The sequence below is a fragment of the Lathyrus oleraceus genome, chromosome 7 (assembly GCF_024323335.1).
Source record: "Lathyrus oleraceus cultivar Zhongwan6 chromosome 7, CAAS_Psat_ZW6_1.0, whole genome shotgun sequence".
In the NCBI taxonomy this organism is placed as follows: Eukaryota; Viridiplantae; Streptophyta; class Magnoliopsida; order Fabales; family Fabaceae; genus Lathyrus; species Lathyrus oleraceus.
The window spans coordinates 236,226,975-236,247,495 of record NC_066585.1 but is presented as its reverse complement, the minus strand read 5'-3'; the positions used below and the strand labels follow the sequence as shown (position 1 = coordinate 236,247,495).

The window sequence follows — 20,521 nt, the reverse complement described above, 5'->3', positions numbered from 1 at the left end:
AATGTGATGACTTCGCCGTGGCCGTTTGCTATGTGGGGCATTGACATGATTGGAAAGATTGAGCCGACTGCTTCCAATGGGCATCGCTTCATCCTTGTTGCCATCGACTATTTCACCAAGTGGGTCGAAGCAGCGTCGTTCGCGAATGTCACCAGACACGTGGTTGCCCGTTTCATCAAGAAAGAAATCATTTGTCGCTATGGGATTCCCGAAAGAATCATTACTGATAATGGTTCTAATCTCAACAACAAAATGATGAAGGAGTTGTGTCAGAACTTCAATATTCAGCATCACAATTCTTCCCCTTACCGCCCTAAGATGAACGGCGCTGTTGAGGCGGCAAATAAGAACATAAAGAAGATTGTGCAGAAGATGGTCGTCACGTACAGAGATTGGCATGAGATGCTACCCTTCGCCTTGCACGGGTACCGTACTTCAGTACGTACGTCGATTGGGGCAACCCCTTACTCCCTGGTGTATGGTATGGAAGCAGTCCTACCTGTTGAAGTGGAGATTCCTTCTCTAAGAGTCCTGTTGGATGTCAAGTTAGACGAAGCCGAATGGATTCGGACAAGGTTCAATGAATTGAGTCTTATCGAAGAGAAGCGAATGGAAGCCATTTGTCATGGGCAGTTGTATCAGAGTCGGATAAAGAGAGCCTTTGATCAGAAAGTGCGTCCTCGTTGTTTCCAAGTCGGAGATTTAGTGTTGAAAAGGATCCTTCCTCCTCAGACAAATCACAGGGGCAAGTGGACTCCTAACTATGATGGACCGTATATTGTCACCAAGGTTTTTGATGGTGGGGCCTTAATGCTTGCAACTATGGATGGTGAAAACTTCACTTCCCCTGTGAACTCAGACGCAGTTAAAAAATACTTCGCATAAAATAGACCCGCTGGACAGTAAAAAGAATAGTCCAGGCAAAAATGGGCATCCCGACGAACCAAGAAAATGAAAAGGTTCGGGAAAAAATTAGGGATTAAAAATGAAAAGATCGTACACCCGGTAAGTTGAAAACCTGAAAAGGCAACTTAGGCAAAAATGGGTATCCCGGTGGATTGAAAACCCGAAAAGGGCGATCCAGGCAAAAGTTAGGGATTAAGCGAATGACTGTGTTCTGAGTTAGTTCTGAATCTCATCTCATGTCGATGACTGGAAATTTTCGAAAGGTAGGAAACAGTCCAATCACCTTTTCAGAAGGTTGATCATCTGGAGGATGTCGCATTACGCGAAAAACCGGCGGGAAAACAAGGACAACAGAGCCGCCACCGTGCGTTATTTATCCCAAAAGAGGGAAAGGAAACGCTCAGAGTAAACCTGGAAAAAGCGTGGTCTCGCGACCAAAGAGAATGGGATCGGGAGTCGGTTATGCGAAGGGAAGGTATTAGCACCCCTACGCATCCGTCGTACTCGACGGGATCCACGCACAATAGGAAGGAAAATGGTTGCTAAAACGCTGCTCAAATAATCATCTACACAGGCTGAAAGAGACACAGGAAAACGAACAAGACAGACTCGGCAGGATATCGCATCCTGGGCCTACTTAGTCTATCAAGCATAGACATCAGAGTCAAAGTAGTTCGACTGGGGGAAAACATGCTCGCTAGGACGTCGCATCCTATGCATACGTATCTCCTTTGGACGAAGGAGAATCAGAGCATTCGTAGCTCGGCTAACACACGCACAAACAGACACAGGCGAAGGCAAACGTGGAGCCTGAATGCCAATCACAGGACTTACATCAGCATCCGAACCAAAACACACACAAGGAGGCAAACGTGGAGCCTGAATGCCAATCACTGGGCTTACATCAGCATCCGAACCAACACAGGAAGATGAAGATCGATGCGAGAATCCGTTATGCAGGTGATGGCGAAGGAACTGGAACTCAGTGGTGATTCCATTGAGGAGTTGGTTGAAGGTTTGTTACAGGTTGAAGCAAAATCTGGAAAAGTTTGTTAGAGGTTGAAGGATTGAGGGCAAAAACGATTTTGGAATGAGAGGGAAAATTTTCTGAAAACAATGATTGGCAATGATTGCAGCTTATATAGCAGGATCTAAGGGGCAAATGGGAGATTTGTGTAGCTCAATCTCTTTCGTCCAGCTGGCACTTAAATGAAGGTAAGTCTTGAATTAAGAATTAAGTCACGTGAGATTCACCTCAAGTCCCAATTTTCTAATTGCATTTTCCTTCATTCTTTGATATAACTGTGGATATCCGTATCGAACCAAACTAGCTTATATTCAAGAACTGGTTTGTTGCTTGAATAATCACTGATTTGAATTGGACTGTCATTTGGATGATTGTTGATTTGAATTTCGCAGGACACATGCTGTCATGGAATTGGTATTGCACATCGTCCGCTTTGCACTACAGCGGTCAAGCCAAGGATTACAAAGGTTAGGCTTTGAAGCCTCATTGCCGGTTGCATTCGGGTTGAGATGGCCTTGCTGCAAGCATCGTGTTCCCATATGATGGCAGGGCTCGGAGCAATTCAGTCTCGGTTCCAATTGCTGATTACTCGCAAAGGATTCTCGTAAGGTGACTCAGTTGTAAGCTTTTCAGCAAAAGCAGACATAGCAGTTTCAAACTTTCTTCAACAGGACGCCATCCAGGTCGAATGGCATGCTGGACAAGACGAAGGCTAAGTGGTGCGTATCCGGAGAAGACATGAACAACATCATTGGGGGTTGGCTGTATCGGTATCTTCAACCACAAGCTCCAGAGTACATTTTATAGTAAGCCAATTACTTCTTGACTCCTGCTTTTGGCCTGTAACAAGGCTTGTTGTATTGGATGCTGTATTGCAGGATTTTCTTAGCATTGAGGATTACTCAAAATGATTATTGATATCTCCCTTGCCTTGTTGCACATTGCCAACTATTGACACCCTGTACTGTTGGCTCGCAGGCAGCTTGGCGCTCATGCAATTGATTCAAGGATCATGATGGTGTTTGAAGGCCCGATTAGTGATCGAGACTAACGGCATAGCAGGTCTGCAACCAGCAGGTAATCGCTGTCATTCTGCGACACGACTACGACCTTAGGTTCATGGCCCGCACAGATAGGATGCGTTGGCTGGTGGGATGGTTTTGCCAGTGTGTATTGCAATGCTGACTTGGTTAGGTTCTTTGTTTGCATTTCATTTCGGTCACATGCATTATTTTTCTGTTGGATTAATTATGCTCTTGGCTTGATGCATGTTGGTTTGCTAGCAGGTTGTCGGAATTGCGGCGTTTAGCTCAGTTCTGAAGCTCTGTTATTGAGGTGGTCGGCATTCCGGACAAAGAGCTTTCAGCTTATCCTGTGGCAGCTTGCGGTTCTCTCGGCAGCACTGGCAGCTTATGCTTTCCTTTTTTCAATTCCTTGGCTCATGTAAACCACTGTTTGGATAACATATTAAGGATTGCATTATGTAATGGTTGGGATGGCACTGACTTAATTCTCATGGTACTGTTTCAGTGTAATTTGAAAAATTAGGATAAAGTAGAATGAATATGCAATGGTATCGTCATTAGTAAGAATGGTTATTTGAATTTGCTTGTAGAATTTTGATAATGGTTTTGGAATGTATGCAATATGGAAACGTTTGGAATTTGGTTTATTGAGTTAGAATGGATTATTGTTTTTGGAAGTTAGATACCAAAAGGCTAATGGAGAAAAGGATTGGAATTGGATATGAATAAAAATGGTTTTTTAATGGATATTAAAATGGATCATGGTTAAATTGGATATAAAAATGATTAATGGGCTTAAGAGAAAATTGGTTAGTGGATATGAATTTAAATGGATGAGTATGGTTTATGGAAAAAAAAGGAAATGGATTATTAAATTGATGAATGGATAACAAAATGAAATTGGATTAATGTGGATTTAAAAATTGTTTAGAAACATGGATTAATTTGGAAAATGGTTAATGGACCAAACTTATGGACTCAAAAAAGAAAAGAATGGGCTCAATGCAACCATGATTAAATTTCCACAACCAAATCAACTCTCCAGTAATCACCCAGGATCATCCAACTCAGCTTGAATTTCCAAGATTAATTCGAGAAAAGAACGAACTGATTTCTTCTTCAAAATCTTCCAGATAAGTATTTGTAATGACAAATGAACTTCTTTGGGACATGAAGGAAGCGTCTCAACCCATCTCTCCACCTCCTAGGTTGACTTTTATGGGCCTCAGATGACTTGGTCATGCACTGTGGACTTTGAGCTTTCAACACTTGGCCAAATTGCATCAAAATGAACCTTGGGTACACATAAGCTCATTGGAACACCCATAGGGCCTTTGTCTCATGGAAAAACTTGATCTCTTGCACAGTTGACTTCTCCTGATGCCAGTCCTGACTGATGCAATGCAATGGACTATGCAATGTGAATGCAATGTTAATGACCTAAAATGAAATGAATGTACAAATGGGAGAGTGCAAATTTGAGGTGCTACAGCTGCCCCTATTCAATCAACTGGGAACCCGAATGGATGAGAGCAACGACTGTCAGACTTTCAGGGTAAACAGGGATTGAATACCAAGAACCGTAGAATTTGCACACTGCTGGGATTTGTCTTTTTTCTTCTTTTTCTGTTTTCAGGGTACAACCACATCCAGACATCGACACACGATGAATGGGAACAGAAATCATCTCAACTAGATGCCAACGGACAACTAGGAAAAACTCAACGTTTACCAAGACCAACGGAGAGGTAAATCAACTCTACCGGGGATAACCAGGAAAGGATACAACCATACGTCAGCGGACGCAATGGGAAAAACTCAGCGTTTACCAAAACCAACGGAGAGGTAACCAATCATTAATGAATGAATGGGAAGAGAGATACAACCATACGTCAGCGGACGGAATGGGGAAAAACTCAACGTTTACCAAGACCAACGGAGAGGTAACCAATCATTAATGAATGAATGGAAAGAGAGATACAACCATACGTCAGCGGACGTAATGGGGAAAAACTCAACGTTTACCAAGACCAACGGAGAGGTAACCAGACATCATAGGATGCATGGGAAGACTCGACCAGACGTCATAGGACGAAAGGGAGAAGCTCGACGTTTATCGACACCAACGGAGAAGGAGGAAACTCAACCAGACGACATAGGACGAAAGGGAGACTCAACGTTTATCGACACCAACGGAGAAGGAGAAAACTCAACCAGACATCATAGGACGAAAGGGAGACTCAACGTTTATCGACACCAACGGAGAAGGAGAAAACTCAACCAGACATCATAGGACGAAAGGGAGACTCAACGTTTATCGACACCAACGGAGAAGGAGAAAACTCAGCCAGACGTCATAGGACGAAAGGGAGACTCAACGTTTATCGACACCAACGGAGAAGGAGAAAACTCAGCCAGACGTCATAGGACGAAAGGGAGACTCGACCAGACGTCATCGGACGAAAGGGAGAAGGAGAAGGCCACTTCACGAGGGAAAGGCACCACAACCGGAAACCGAATAGGACGTCTACTGGGAATTCTGGTTGGGAATCAACCAGACATTAATGAATGACTGGGAATGAGGTATACAATCAGACGTTCATGGACGAATGAGAAAAACACAACGTTTATCGAAACCAATGGGGAGGTAAATCCACTTGGGGAAGGGTACAACTAGACGTCATAGGACGAATAGGAAAAACTCGACGTTTATCGACACCAACGGAGAGGAGAAAACTCTGAGGGGAATCATATGGTATTACCAAATGATCTGTAGGGAATAAGCAAATAGACGTCATCGGACGCATAGGAAAAACTCGACGTTTATCGACACCAACGGAGAGGAGAAATCTTCTGGGGACGACCCTGTGGGGAAAGATATCAACTATACGCCAACGGACGCATAGGAAAAACTCGACGTTTATCGACACCAACGGAGAGGAGTAAACTTCATTAGGGAAGAGTGAGAACACAACCAAATTATCAGCGGATAATTGGGAAAAACTCGACGTTTATCGACACCAACGGAGAGGAGTAAACTTCACTAGGGAAGAGTGAGAACACAACCAAATTATCAGCGGATAATTGGGAAAAACTCGACGTTTATCGACACCAACGGAGAGGAGTAACTTCACTAGGGAAGGGACGACGTTACGAACATCGAAAGATGATGTTTACCGTCACCAAAGAAACAACACACGCGGGTGTTGACAGGACGACATCTACATATGTCAAGGCAAGGCTAAACACTTGCAGGGGATCTCACTGGGGAACAAAGTCACTACAGCGAGCAAACAGGGAGGAACACCAAGGATACCGGATTGTAGGTATGGAACGGGTGACCGACCAAAGCGTGAATTGGCTTGGCGTTCCCAAAACACTCAACATCCTGAAGAGGGCTAGAAAAGCGGTCCTGTTAAAGGATGGACATTCGATTCCATAGGGAATACGAATCTTACTCGACTGGGGAGGACGACTTCGACCCAAGAGCGCATGAGACATATTATCTATAGCCGTCAAAACGTAGATAATAGACTCGCATGGAAGATTATCCATAACCGGGTTGCAGGTTGTTAAATGGATAAGCGACCGACATCATCCTGAAGAGAGCGAAAGCAAACTTGTTAGAGGATGGACATCCGTTTCCACGAGGAATACGAATCTTACTCTGCTGGAGAAAACAATCAAACGACTGACCAGAGAGCGCATGAGACATATTATCTATAGTCGTCAAAACGTAGATAACACACTCGCATGGAAGATTATCCATAACCGGGTTGCAGGTTGTTAGATGGATGAATCGACCGAAAAGAAAGGCATCGGGGTACCAGGACTAGGTACGCAAAGATGACCAATCAAAAGAGGATAAAGTTGCTAACTCGGAGCAAATACCCAAAAGAAAGGGGGAGACCCACTGGGGACAATACTGCTTGATCAAGGCGAGTATCCAGATGGGACAAGAATATCAATACCGCAAACTGGATACTGATAACTGCAAAGAGGGGATTACATCTACCGGTTAGTAGGCAGAAAACCACGGAAAAGCAACCAGTCATCAATAGGATGAGCACAGAGGGTTAACTCCACAACAAGGAGAGAACGTGGGATTTTACAACTACCAGCTAGTAGGTAGAAAACCACAAAGATAGGACTTACAACTACCGGGTTGTAGGTAGAAGCCAACCGACAGAATGAACCACAAAGGTTACCTCTGCTAGGGGAGGAAAGTGGGATTTTACAACTACCGGATTGTAGGTAGAAAACCACAAAGATAGGACTTACAACTACCGGGTTACAGGTAGAGGCCAACAAACAGCATGAACCACAAAGGTTACCTCTGCTAGGGGATGAAAGTGGGATTTTACAACTACCGGATTGTAGGTAGAAAACCACAAAGATAGGACTTACAACTACCGGGTTGCAGGTAGAGGCCCACAAATTCCGCTGAGGGTAAGATGAATGAGTGCCGGTTAGTGAGCAACTATTCATTTATGCCCCAGGGAAAAACAGGAGACAGCCACAAGGAAGCCAATTCAGGATCGATCCAAAAAGGCAAACTGACCCAAGACATCCTAATGAGGAAAGAACTCACTAGGGAAAACCCGTCCCATTATGTGTGGGAGGGAACGGAACCAACCGTCATCCACGAGGACACAACTCGTGGGGAGTGCAGAAGGAAATGACAGACATTTTCTGCTTAAAGGGTCAAATCTACATGGAGAGATCAGACACCCCCACATCTGCTAAGGAAAAAGATCCAAGCTGGCAAGATGCTACCAATTGGGGAGTAACAATGCTGGGGATACCCACTCACTTGCGGGGTCACTTCTCTCAACCCTGCTGGGGAACCCAATTCTGAAGTCGATCCAAGCGATGCTAAACTCTTTCCAACAACCCAATCTCGGCTGGTCACCACTGCCTAGGGCTAATGGACATGTTTGCAATGTTGATGCATGAGTTTTTTTTTGTTTTACACAATGCCCCATGAACATGGAAAGGCTATGCGCTAATGATGCAATATGCTATGCTTGTCTAAATGATGAATGCATAAAAACACGTCCCCTTCGGAGACAACACCGGGGAACTCCAGGAACTGTGCTGAGGATCTCATTACCACGTCAATTTCCGCCCTGCTGGGGAAAGACAAACCTTTGCTGGGGGTGAACTCCATCGAACCCATACTGCTTGGAGATTACCCTGCTAGGGGAGGCAACCCACGCTTATCTCTACTGGGGATGATTTTCTCCGAACCCGATCCGCTTGGGGGACCTCGCTGAGGGAAAACCATCAACACAAACTCTGCTGGGAAGACAGCTTCAGACTTGGAAAACAACCACAACTCCGATAGGGACACGGTAACCTTCATGCTTGCTGAGGAGGCACTGATCTCAAATTTGTTAGGGAACTAACACTCTCACACCCACTGGGGATACAGCCTATTGGGTACGGAACGCCTGTCAAGTCGTCGAACAACGTCATCCATCGTCCACCCACAGTGTCAGCTTTCCACTTTTGAGAACTCCCAGACTTGCCTGGACTTTTCTGATTCATCCCACGAAGATCAAATTCCTGGGATTCATACAAACTTTCCAGTCCTTAGACTTTGAAGAGTCCTCTTGGTTAACTTTCCAGGATCGTCGTCCTTCTTTCGTCGTCCTTTCACCGTTCGTCTATCCCTTGCCCCTGGTTGGACTCTGTGGGGATCTTTTGTCAAAAGGCTCCATATCACTACTTGCCAGCGAATGAAGATATCTAACAGCACCTGCACAAGAGATTGTTAGATAAAAGCGTGCCCCAGGCGTGCCAACACTTCAACATCTTGGTCACTCAAACTTCCGAATAAGATTTCCAGATTTCAATCTCATAAGCATGCATCGGAAGGGACCTCTATGTTTCAAAATGCAAATATTCTTTATCAAAATAAACAGATGTTTTCGTAATCAAAGCGGTAATGAAAACAAAAACAAAACTATTTGACTGAATACGCATTTTATTGACTGAAAAAAGATAGCTCAAAACCGAGCAACACACAGGAAGCAATCCCTGGAAAGAGGTGATTGTGCACAAAAGGAAAAACTCTATCCTAATGGCAATGTGAAACCGTGATTTCATCGGGTTCCAACTCGGTTACACCTCATATGTCCTCAAGACTTTCCGCACTTTCGGCCTTCTGAGCAGGACGCTTCCAATCGGTCTCTGTCGGAGATTAGCTGAGATGTCTTAACCAAAGCACAAACGATCATGCTGGACGTAGTTGTTCGTCTCAATCCCTCTTTTGGCTGGACCGCCTTTTCGGGTTTCAGTCCACCGGGATACCCATTTTTGCCCAAGCCGCCCTTGTGGGGTTTTCGACTTGCCGGGTGTACAGTTTTTTCATTATCCCTAACTTTTGCCCGAACCTTTTCTGTTTTTTTTTTCTTGGTTCGCCGGGATGCCCCTTTTTTGCCTGGACTCTTTCTTTTTTGTCCAGCGGGTCAATTTTTCACGAAGTATCTTTTAACTGCGTCCGCATCCGCAGGGGATGGAAAATCCTCATCATCCGTGGTCGTCAACCATAAGGCTCTGTCAGAGAAGACCCTTTTGACCACGAATGGACATTCATAACTGTGTGTCCGCTTGCCCCACGATCGTTGAGGAGGAAGGATCCTTTTCAACACCATATCTCTCATGATACCCACGAGGTCGCACTTCTCGGTTAACAACACTTCATTTACTGGGTACAACTGCCCCATGACAAGTAACTGTCAGCCTCTTTTCTCAATCAGGCTCAACACGCTATACCGAGTCCTCATCCACTCGCCCTTTTTCAAACTTCTCATCCATCCGGACTCTCCACAATGAGATCTGGTCTCCAGCAGGCAATATCACTTCCATCCCATATTGAATGAGGAAGGCGCTGCCCCAGTAGATGCACGTACCGAAGTACAACACTCAGGACCAACTTCGTACTCAGCCACCATCGTTGGTGCATTCAAATGTTGTCGGGGAAGCACCAGCTCATTCACTTTAAACTTTCCCCATCAGACATCAGAATCCGTTCGGATTCAGGGTCAGGCCCCTCCTCCGGGATCGGTCACTCTCAATCTTTCGATTTGAGTACCTCGAGATGTCCTCATCAGGGACTTTAAATTTCCTTGGTTGAGAATCATCAATGGGTTGCTAGGCGAGATAACCATACAATACCTCCTCTTGATTGCTTTCTGGGAGGTATACCGAATATCGTATTTAGTCGACATCATTTGCCCTCTCGCAACCCGTCTGTTCAATGCTATCTCCTCAAGCACATACTTGATCAGATCCATTTTGGACATCCACAAGGTGGTATGAACCAGCATACTGTCTCAGTCGGCGAACAGCCTATGCCAAAGTACATCAAGTTTTCTCGAGCAGTGAGTGTATTGTTTCACAGTCGATAAACTTTTTGCTTAGGTAAATTGCATGCTCTTTTCGACAAGACTAGTCATGCTGACCCACCACACACCTCCTAGACCCCTTGAGGGCTGTCAAGTACCAAATCAACATTTATTCCTTCCACGGGAGGCATTAGAATCGGAGGTTCCTGCAACTTATTCTTTTTTCATTTTTCCATGCCCCTTGGCAGTCATCATTCCACCTGACCATTGATTTCTTTCTCTTTTATTTGTTTTTGGTTCAGGCGTCTATTGCACTGTTCTTTTTTCTTGTTTTTTTTCCTTCTTTTTTTTTTGTTCACAGGATCGTCCTCGATTCCTCTGATTTGCCCCCAACAAGCCTCGGCAGCTCACCGGACAGCACTCCATAAGTGCACTGATTTAGACTCAACCTCAGTCTGAGTAGTTTCGATCTGGTCAAACAATTTGCCCCAGATCCACCGGATGCCCCTCTTCTGCTTGGGACTTTGTCATCATGTCATCAACATGGCATTCGCTTTCACGGTGAGTCATATCCTGGAACAAAGTCACCGTAGCCCTTTGATCCGTGGCACCGACCTCCTTCTTCACTAGAGGATAGTCTTCTCTCGATGGTAGCTCGTGCCCCACGACATGGGTATTCCACCCTGGTGTACCTTGATGCAACCAGGTGAAGATATCAACCTGCTCTTTCAATAGGGCTACCATTCTGTTCTTGACTTGCCTCTGAAGCGGCCTCGACTTTCATTTCCCTTCTGACCTCGGCGGTACTTGGGATTACCATCTTGACTCGCTCCTCGTGTGGTTGAATCACCTTCTCCTCTTGTTTCAACAACCTGGCTATTTCCAGCCGATCACAATCTTCTTCGCCTTCTTCTTCGGCATGATAGATCGGAGTGTCGAAGTCATACAGAGGTGTAACCGAATTGTTATCGATGAGATCCGGAGAATAATCACCGGTGAGGTGAGACCAATCTCAAAAGGAAAAACAAAAGAAAAACATTGCCATTTTTATTTGTTTTTGAAACTGCAAAAATAAATGAAAAACAGGGAATACCGCTTTTAACTACAAAAACATCCATTTATCATTGATGCAAAATGTTGCAAAATGAAACACATAAGGTGGCCCTTACAATGGACCAATATGTTTCGGGCAAAACGTATGGCTTTCATGCAAACAAGAATTGAAAAACAGAAATACTACACTTCTGGATGAGTGACAGTGATGCTGTTGGAAGCCTTCCAGTTGTCTGGTACGCACGACTTTATCCACGCCTCAAGCTCGCGGTTGCTGTCAACGTCTTCATCCACTGAACGGGCATGACCAGGATCCAACATTCCCGCACTGACGAAGATATACGGTGAGCGACGTCCTCTGTTCGGTCTAGACGACTCTTGATCCGGATAACCAATCCCGAACATGTCTGCCTTCGCCACAATGTCGATGATTCTTCCCCAGCCTTGGGCCTCTTGGTTCTTCACCACCTCTAGAGCTTGCTTGTAAGAAGAAATGGACAGCTTCTTCTCTTTCCCAGCAACAAGAGCACTCTCCGCCTTGACGGTTTCGATTACTTGGCTGGGTGTTTCTTTTTCATTGTCCAGTTCTACTTCCTTCATCCTTTGGGTCGTATCTCCTGTCAGCATACATCCCTCTGTGGTGACGGTTGCACAAGTATTATCAATAGCAGGGACGGCGCTATCCTGCATCAGAAGTTTTGGGACCACATCCATTGGGACTTTTAGCTGATCCTTCTCAGTCACCTCCATCCCCTTTCTGGCTTTCTTCACCATCTTCACTTTTACAGGACCCTGCCTGGGTACGGGGTTGACATCCCCCTTCATGATCCGGGCCAAGTTAATGGTCTTGGAGTCCACCATGTCCTGGACGGCATGCTTAAAAGCTCTACAGCCCTCAATGCTATGTCCGGGCATCTCAGAATGAAACACACAACTAGCATTCTCATCATAGTTTGGAGGCCTGTTCTGCCGTTCTATGGGAATCAATATCCTTGGCCGGATTAAACCAAGATCCATCAACCTCTGGAACAGGAGGGCATAAGTCACCGGTGGCTCCTCAAACTGATGATCCTCTTTCTTCTTCTTCACCTGGCTTTTAGCTCTTGGTGCCTTTGGTTGAGGTGGTGGTTGTTGCCGTTGAGCAGGTGGATTACCAACAGGAATGGTTACAGTGGCAGCATAAGGATGATAGCGATTCTGACGGCGTTCCCTCTTCGCTGGCACACCAACTGGTTCAAACTCCTTCTTGAAAGGACCACTGCCAGAGAGTTTCTTTGCTGTAGTACCAGTGGGTTTGTTCACTTCGGATGACAGAGATTTCCCCTGAACTTTCTCCACTATCAGCCACTTCTCAATCCTTTCCAATCTCTCGGCCATGGCTTTCTGCCCCAAGGCAAGCCCTTGTACCACACTGAACAAGTCCCTCACCATCTCTTTCAGCTCAAGGATGTCGGCGTTGGGAAGATCCATCAGCTTGGATTTGGTAGACCCTTAGCAGGTTATCTGAACAGACAAGCTATGCGCACCGGTTGAGTACTGAAACCTACAAAACAGCAAATGGGTTAGTATGACTCACACATGCAATGTCTGTCCGTACTAGGAATATTCTGTCCTTTGATTCCGGTTTCATCGAGACAGATAAAATTTTATCAACAATGACATCTGGATGTCTCTCAACCTGAGTTTCAATTAAAAATAATGGACCCTGAGTACGGACAGACATGAGTTGAATGCAGATGAATGTGAAATGAGACCGATGCAAATGCATGAATGCAGGTCACTGCGCCACCAAGTCATCTGAAGACCCATTCTCTGAACCAGTCACAGTCAACTGAGTCACCATAAATCCGACTTGGGGAGTTCCGAAATAAACGGAACTGGAGATTACATCACTATCATCACAGGAACATCCACTGAACAGATGACAAACGGATCCTCTGAACATGTACTCTCGATTCAACCCGGGGATCCGAAATAAACGGAACCCGCTGACAAACCACGGACAGAACTCCGGCGTCCCAGAAATAAATGTCCACAATCCGTAGTCACCATCAGTACCAAGAGTCACCAACAAGTCACCAACAATCAGCAACTGTACCTGTAATAATCAACCCCTCCCCACTCACGGGTGTCATCTAGGCCAGGGTAAGGTCGAGAGAAACGCAGCATAAATAACCTTTCGCAGAATATCATCCTGTGCACACCCGATGTATGCACCGATAATATCCCACCAGGGTCTGAACTGCACGTGATATCAATGTTCCGCTAAGTGGCGCCATACCACCCGCTTCCCATGAATCACTCTATTCCTAGGTTTCCTAGATTGCACTCATAGCCTGGGTATTGGGCCTTTTACCTCGAGTAAATCCCACCCCCAATCAGAGAAAACACAGCCAGCACAGCATATGAATAAGAATGAATGCAAACATTAATGCACACATTGAAAGCAAACAGTAAACGACATGAATGCAATAAATAAAGCAGCATATAACAACCAAAGCCCTAACCTAGAGAGCGCTAGGAGAGACTCGCTTAGGGGAGAAGGACCAGCACAGGTCAACTTCTCTACCATCCCCAGCAGAGTCGCCAGCTGTCGCATTACGCGAAAAACCGGCGGGAAAACAAGGACAACAGAGCCGCCACCGTGCGTTATTTATCCCAAAAGAGGGAAAGGAAACGCTCAGAGTAAACCTGGAAAAAGCGTGGTCTCGCGACCAAAGAGAATGGGATCGGGAGTCGGTTATGCGAAGGGAAGGTATTAGCACCCCTACGCATCCGTCGTACTCGACGGGATCCACGCACAATAGGAAGGAAAATGGTTGCTAAAACGCTGCTCAAATAATCATCTACACAGGCTGAAAGAGACACAGGAAAACGAACAAGACAGACTCGGCAGGATATCGCATCCTGGGCCTACTTAGTCTATCAAGCATAGACATCAGAGTCAAAGTAGTTCGACTGGGGGAAAACATGCTCGCTAGGACGTCGCATCCTATGCATACGTATCTCCTTTGGACGAAGGAGAATCAGAGCATTCGTAGCTCGGCTAACACACGCACAAACAGACACAGGCGAAGGCAAACGTGGAGCCTGAATGCCAATCACAGGACTTACATCAGCATCCGAACCAAAACACACACAAGGAGGCAAACGTGGAGCCTGAATGCCAATCACTGGGCTTACATCAGCATCCGAACCAACACAGGAAGATGAAGATCGATGCGAGAATCCGTTATGCAGGTGATGGCGAAGGAACTGGAACTCAGTGGTGATTCCATTGAGGAGTTGGTTGAAGGTTTGTTACAGGTTGAAGCAAAATCTGGAAAAGTTTGTTAGAGGTTGAAGGATTGAGGGCAAAAACGATTTTGGAATGAGAGGGAAAATTTTCTGAAAACAATGATTGGCAATGATTGCAGCTTATATAGCAGGATCTAAGGGGCAAATGGGAGATTTGTGTAGCTCAATCTCTTTCGTCCAGCTGGCACTTAAATGAAGGTAAGTCTTGAATTAAGAATTAAGTCACGTGAGATTCACCTCAAGTCCCAATTTTCTAATTGCATTTTCCTTCATTCTTTGATATAACTGTGGATATCCGTATCGAACCAAACTAGCTTATATTCAAGAACTGGTTTGTTGCTTGAATAATCACTGATTTGAATTGGACTGTCATTTGGATGATTGTTGATTTGAATTTCGCAGGACACATGCTGTCATGGAATTGGTATTGCACATCGTCCGCTTTGCACTACAGCGGTCAAGCCAAGGATTACAAAGGTTAGGCTTTGAAGCCTCATTGCCGGTTGCATTCGGGTTGAGATGGCCTTGCTGCAAGCATCGTGTTCCCATATGATGGCAGGGCTCGGAGCAATTCAGTCTCGGTTCCAATTGCTGATTACTCGCAAAGGATTCTCGTAAGGTGACTCAGTTGTAAGCTTTTCAGCAAAAGCAGACATAGCAGTTTCAAACTTTCTTCAACAGGACGCCATCCAGGTCGAATGGCATGCTGGACAAGACGAAGGCTAAGTGGTGCGTATCCGGAGAAGACATGAACAACATCATTGGGGGTTGGCTGTATCGGTATCTTCAACCACAAGCTCCAGAGTACATTTTATAGTAAGCCAATTACTTCTTGACTCCTGCTTTTGGCCTGTAACAAGGCTTGTTGTATTGGATGCTGTATTGCAGGATTTTCTTAGCATTGAGGATTACTCAAAATGATTATTGATATCTCCCTTGCCTTGTTGCACATTGCCAACTATTGACACCCTGTACTGTTGGCTCGCAGGCAGCTTGGCGCTCATGCAATTGATTCAAGGATCATGATGGTGTTTGAAGGCCCGATTAGTGATCGAGACTAACGGCATAGCAGGTCTGCAACCAGCAGGTAATCGCTGTCATTCTGCGACACGACTACGACCTTAGGTTCATGGCCCGCACAGATAGGATGCGTTGGCTGGTGGGATGGTTTTGCCAGTGTGTATTGCAATGCTGACTTGGTTAGGTTCTTTGTTTGCATTTCATTTCGGTCACATGCATTATTTTTCTGTTGGATTAATTATGCTCTTGGCTTGATGCATGTTGGTTTGCTAGCAGGTTGTCGGAATTGCGGCGTTTAGCTCAGTTCTGAAGCTCTGTTATTGAGGTGGTCGGCATTCCGGACAAAGAGCTTTCAGCTTATCCTGTGGCAGCTTGCGGTTCTCTCGGCAGCACTGGCAGCTTATGCTTTCCTTTTTTCAATTCCTTGGCTCATGTAAACCACTGTTTGGATAACATATTAAGGATTGCATTATGTAATGGTTGGGATGGCACTGACTTAATTCTCATGGTACTGTTTCAGTGTAATTTGAAAAATTAGGATAAAGTAGAATGAATATGCAATGGTATCGTCATTAGTAAGAATGGTTATTTGAATTTGCTTGTAGAATTTTGATAATGGTTTTGGAATGTATGCAATATGGAAACGTTTGGAATTTGGTTTATTGAGTTAGAATGGATTATTGTTTTTGGAAGTTAGATACCAAAAGGCTAATGGAGAAAAGGATTGGAATTGGATATGAATAAAAATGGTTTTTTAATGGATATTAAAATGGATCATGGTTAAATTGGATATAAAAATGATTAATGGGCTTAAGAGAAAATTGGTTAGTGGATATGAATTTAAATGGATGAGTATGGTTTATGGAAAAAAAGGAAATGGATTATTAAATTGATGAATGGATAACAAAATGAAATTGGATTAATGTGGATTTAAAAATTGTTTAGAAACATGGATTAATTTGGAAAATGGTTAATGGACCAAACTTATGGACTCAAAAAAGAAAAGAATGGGCTCAATGCAACCATGATTAAATTTCCACAACCAAATCAACTCTCCAGTAATCACCCAGGATCATCCAACTCAGCTTGAATTTCCAAGATTAATTCGAGAAAAGAACGAACTGATTTCTTCTTCAAAATCTTCCAGATAAGTATTTGTAATGACAAATGAACTTCTTTGGGACATGAAGGAAGCGTCTCAACCCATCTCTCCACCTCCTAGGTTGACTTTTATGGGCCTCAGATGACTTGGTCATGCACTGTGGACTTTGAGCTTTCAACACTTGGCCAAATTGCATCAAAATGAACCTTGGGTACACATAAGCTCATTGGAACACCCATAGGGCCTTTGTCTCATGGAAAAACTTGATCTCTTGCACAGTTGACTTCTCCTGATGCCAGTCCTGACTGATGCAATGCAATGGACTATGCAATGTGAATGCAATGTTAATGACCTAAAATGAAATGAATGTACAAATGGGAGAGTGCAAATTTGAGGTGCTACAGAGGATCTTGAAGACGAGCAAGTCATAGCAGAATTGGAACCCAATAGAAATCCATTTCACATTGCCATTAGATTAATTTCTGTTTTTATCTTTTGTGCGATTACCTCTTTCCAGGGATTGCTTCCTAATGTAAATGCCTATTCAGAGGCCATTCAATCAATAAAATCATGTTATTCAGTATATCTCTGTTTCATTTTCATTTTACTGTTTTGTTTGCAGAAATGACGTCCGAATTTTTGATAAACATTGCATCATGACACATAAGGGCTTTACAGGTACATGCTTAATAAACATTTAAAATTGCTGTAAATTTTAAGTGCTTTGGATCGTCTATTCAGAACAGATACCCTCGGGGCATTTCCTTAAAATCCCCTGCAGATGATCGTGAATATCTTCCCCAGTGAAGTCGCCAACAGACGAATCTGGTGTCTTATCCCTGCAGAGCTGATCAGAGTGTTGGATTCTTCAATCCCCAGCAGGTTCTCACCACTGTACTTCCCCAAGCGTTTGTTTCAGGACATACACTCCCCAGTAGAGTTGACAGTGCCAGACTATATATCCCCAGCGGAGTTGACAGTGCCAGACTGTATCTTCCTAGCAGAAGTGGCTGCTCCTTAGAGTTCGAGGCCAGATCGATAATCCCAATGCCAGATCCATGGTTTCTTTCCTTGAAGCAGAACCTCGGTACCGTATCAGTGTTTGCTTCCCCTACTGAGTCATCTCTCGCAGATCGTGGTTGTCAGAACCACTATCGCTTTCCCCAACAGCAGGTGTTCAGTGTCGTTCTCTCCCCAGTCAGAATCTTGGTATTTCGTCATTGCTAGAACACCGTGTGGCGGGTCATTTCCCCACATAATTCTTTGCGCTGTGCATCTCCAACAGCCTTTCCAAGGTCCAGAAGATGGTGATCATTTCCCCAGTAGATCCCCTTGCCTCAGCTTGGCATTCTACCCAGCATTTCGCATCCCTGCATGTAGAATCATATCGCATTGCATTCTCCCAAATCGTGTAGCATTTCCATTTTCATGGAGCATTACGCCATTGAAAAATTCAAACATACGCATGTAAGCATAAAACGTTCTCGGTATCCCAAGTGAGAAGCTAGAAGTTGTTTCCAGTACTCAGACTGAAGATTGTTCATGACCCACCTTGGTTATCTCCAGCAAGTGTCATTGGCCCATGCGCCGCCTCTATTATCATTCCCTATTTCTGCCAATGCTGACAGACATGAAGTTTTCCGATGTTCAGATCGAAGAAGTTTCCGACGTTTAGGTCGATGCAACTTGTGGCATTCAGGCCAGTTTTCCGGTATCTAGACCGAAGTGGCATTCAGGCTAGTTTTTCGGTATCCAGACAGAAGTGGCATTTAGGCCAGTTTTCCGGTATCCAGACCGAAGTGGCATTCAGGCCAGTTTTCCGGTATCCAGACCGAAGTGGCATTCAGGCCAGTTTTCCGGTATCCAGACCGAAGTGGCATTCAGGCCAGTTTCCGGTATTCAGACCGAAGTAGCGTTCAGGCCAGTTTTCCGATGTTCAGATCGAAGAAGTTTCCGACGTTCAGGTCGATGCAACTTGTGGCATTCAGGCCAATTTTCCGATGTTCAGATCGAAGAAGTTTCCTGTAGCACCTCAAATTTGCACCTATCATTGTACATATCATTTCATATTAGGTCATAACATATCATGATACATTGCATAGCATTTGCATTGTCCCCAGTTGCCTCAAGAGCAAGCAAGCAAGAATTAGGTCAAACTGATCAGGAGATCAGTCCACCAATCAAGCAAAGGTGTTTCTTAAGGAATCAAAGCCCTAGGGTTTGTCCAACAAGTTCACATGACTTGGGGGACCATTTGAAGTGTTCAAGTCAAGGGTTGAAGGCTCAGATGTCAACAGTCAATGCATAGCCAGGCAGAAAACCCTAGACAGTCAACAGTCAAATCATAGCAGTGGATGGTGGCCATTCTTGTGGAATTTGGGCACCATGATCAATCATTAAGAGTTCATATGGTTTGGGACATCATTTGAAGCCAAAGTCTCAAAGCATTAGGGTTTGGAATTCATCAGAAATGCACAGTCAAGTCCAAAACCCTAGAAAGTCAAAGTTGGTCAACTGTGGTTGATTCTTTGGATTTGATGGATGGAATTGGTTTGAAGGAGTTTATTCATGTCCTAATAGGTCTTATATGTCATGACAATCAACATCATGGAAGAATTTGAAGCCAATCAGAAAATTTCCCAAAATAGAAACTGGACCTGTAATTTCAACTGCCAAAAATGGAAACTTCTTGATACTCAACTTACATCATGATACAAGCTCCAAATGAATTTTTGCCCAACATGAAAGTTGAAGATCTTGTCTTCCCATTTTCAAAAAGTCCAAGAACTCTCAAATCCCATGTGTGGTTGTCAAGATATGATCAAATCATTTTCACCAATTTTTGAACTTCAACAAGCCATATTTCTCAAACCGTAAGGCCAAATTTGGTGGGGTTTTTTCCTACAAACCACATTTTTCATCCTCTTTCCAAAAATATAAATTTCATGATCTAAAACCCTACCATTCAAAATGGCATTTTTGGACCTTTTGCATTTAAATTCAAAGTTTGACCAAACTTTGACTTTTTGAACCATACACTTTTTCTCACTTTGGCCAATTGGGAAAGGTTTAAAATCACATTTGAAACTTGCCTCAAGTCCTAATTCATGCATATTCCATCACCATACCACAATTTTGGACAAAAATGCATAATTGACAAATGGTGCAAATAGCTTCACAAAGCAAGGCAATGTTTGGTATTTCTTTGAGCAAATCATGAGCAGCATTTGGAATGGTCCTTGCAGCCTGTTTAAAGCCCAACTTGAGCAAGCATTGCACCTCCATTTCATTTGTACAAGATTGGCAATTTTTGGCAAGAAGTTTCATTTGGACAAAATAAGTTAGCAATTCATGTGGAAACATCAAACAGCATTTTTAATGGTCATTTGATGCATGCTAGAAGGCCCAGCTCGGGCAATCCATACCCTCCTTTTCACTTGTGCACACAATTGGTAAATATGCAAGTGATGCATTTTAAACCAAGCAAGTTAACCACTCATAAGTAGACTACAAAACAGCAATTGAGTGATCTGTTTGCAGCATTGTTCAAGGCCCAAATCGTGCAGGAACATACACCTCTCTTTCCACTCATGCCAAAATTAGTAATTTGCAATTTGTTTTCTTTAAGCTAAGCAAGCTTAACATTGGATTAGAGGACCTAAAACAGACCATATAAAGGATATTTTCTGTTGTTTCCAAGCCCTAGCAGCAGCTATCAGTCACAGAACTTCTCATTCTC

General features: G+C 44.1%; 1 long non-coding RNA gene across 4 annotated transcripts; it reads left to right on the top strand.

Moving 5' to 3' along the window:
* The first annotated feature begins 2,285 nt into the window (after positions 1-2,285).
* On the top strand, positions 2,286-16,091 carry LOC127107034 (uncharacterized). Of its 4 annotated transcripts, none has more exons than XR_007795609.1 (3): positions 2,286-2,739; positions 2,912-3,122; positions 15,957-16,091. It is a non-coding gene; the product is annotated as an uncharacterized LOC127107034 (long non-coding RNA). The 4 variants fall into 4 exon arrangements; XR_007795610.1 differs by lacking the exon at positions 2,912-3,122 and adding an exon at positions 15,649-15,859 and having other exon boundaries at positions 2,287-2,739; XR_007795608.1 differs by lacking the exon at positions 15,957-16,091 and adding an exon at positions 3,220-3,354 and having other exon boundaries at positions 2,289-2,739.
* Positions 16,092-20,521: the final 4,430 nt, after the last annotated feature.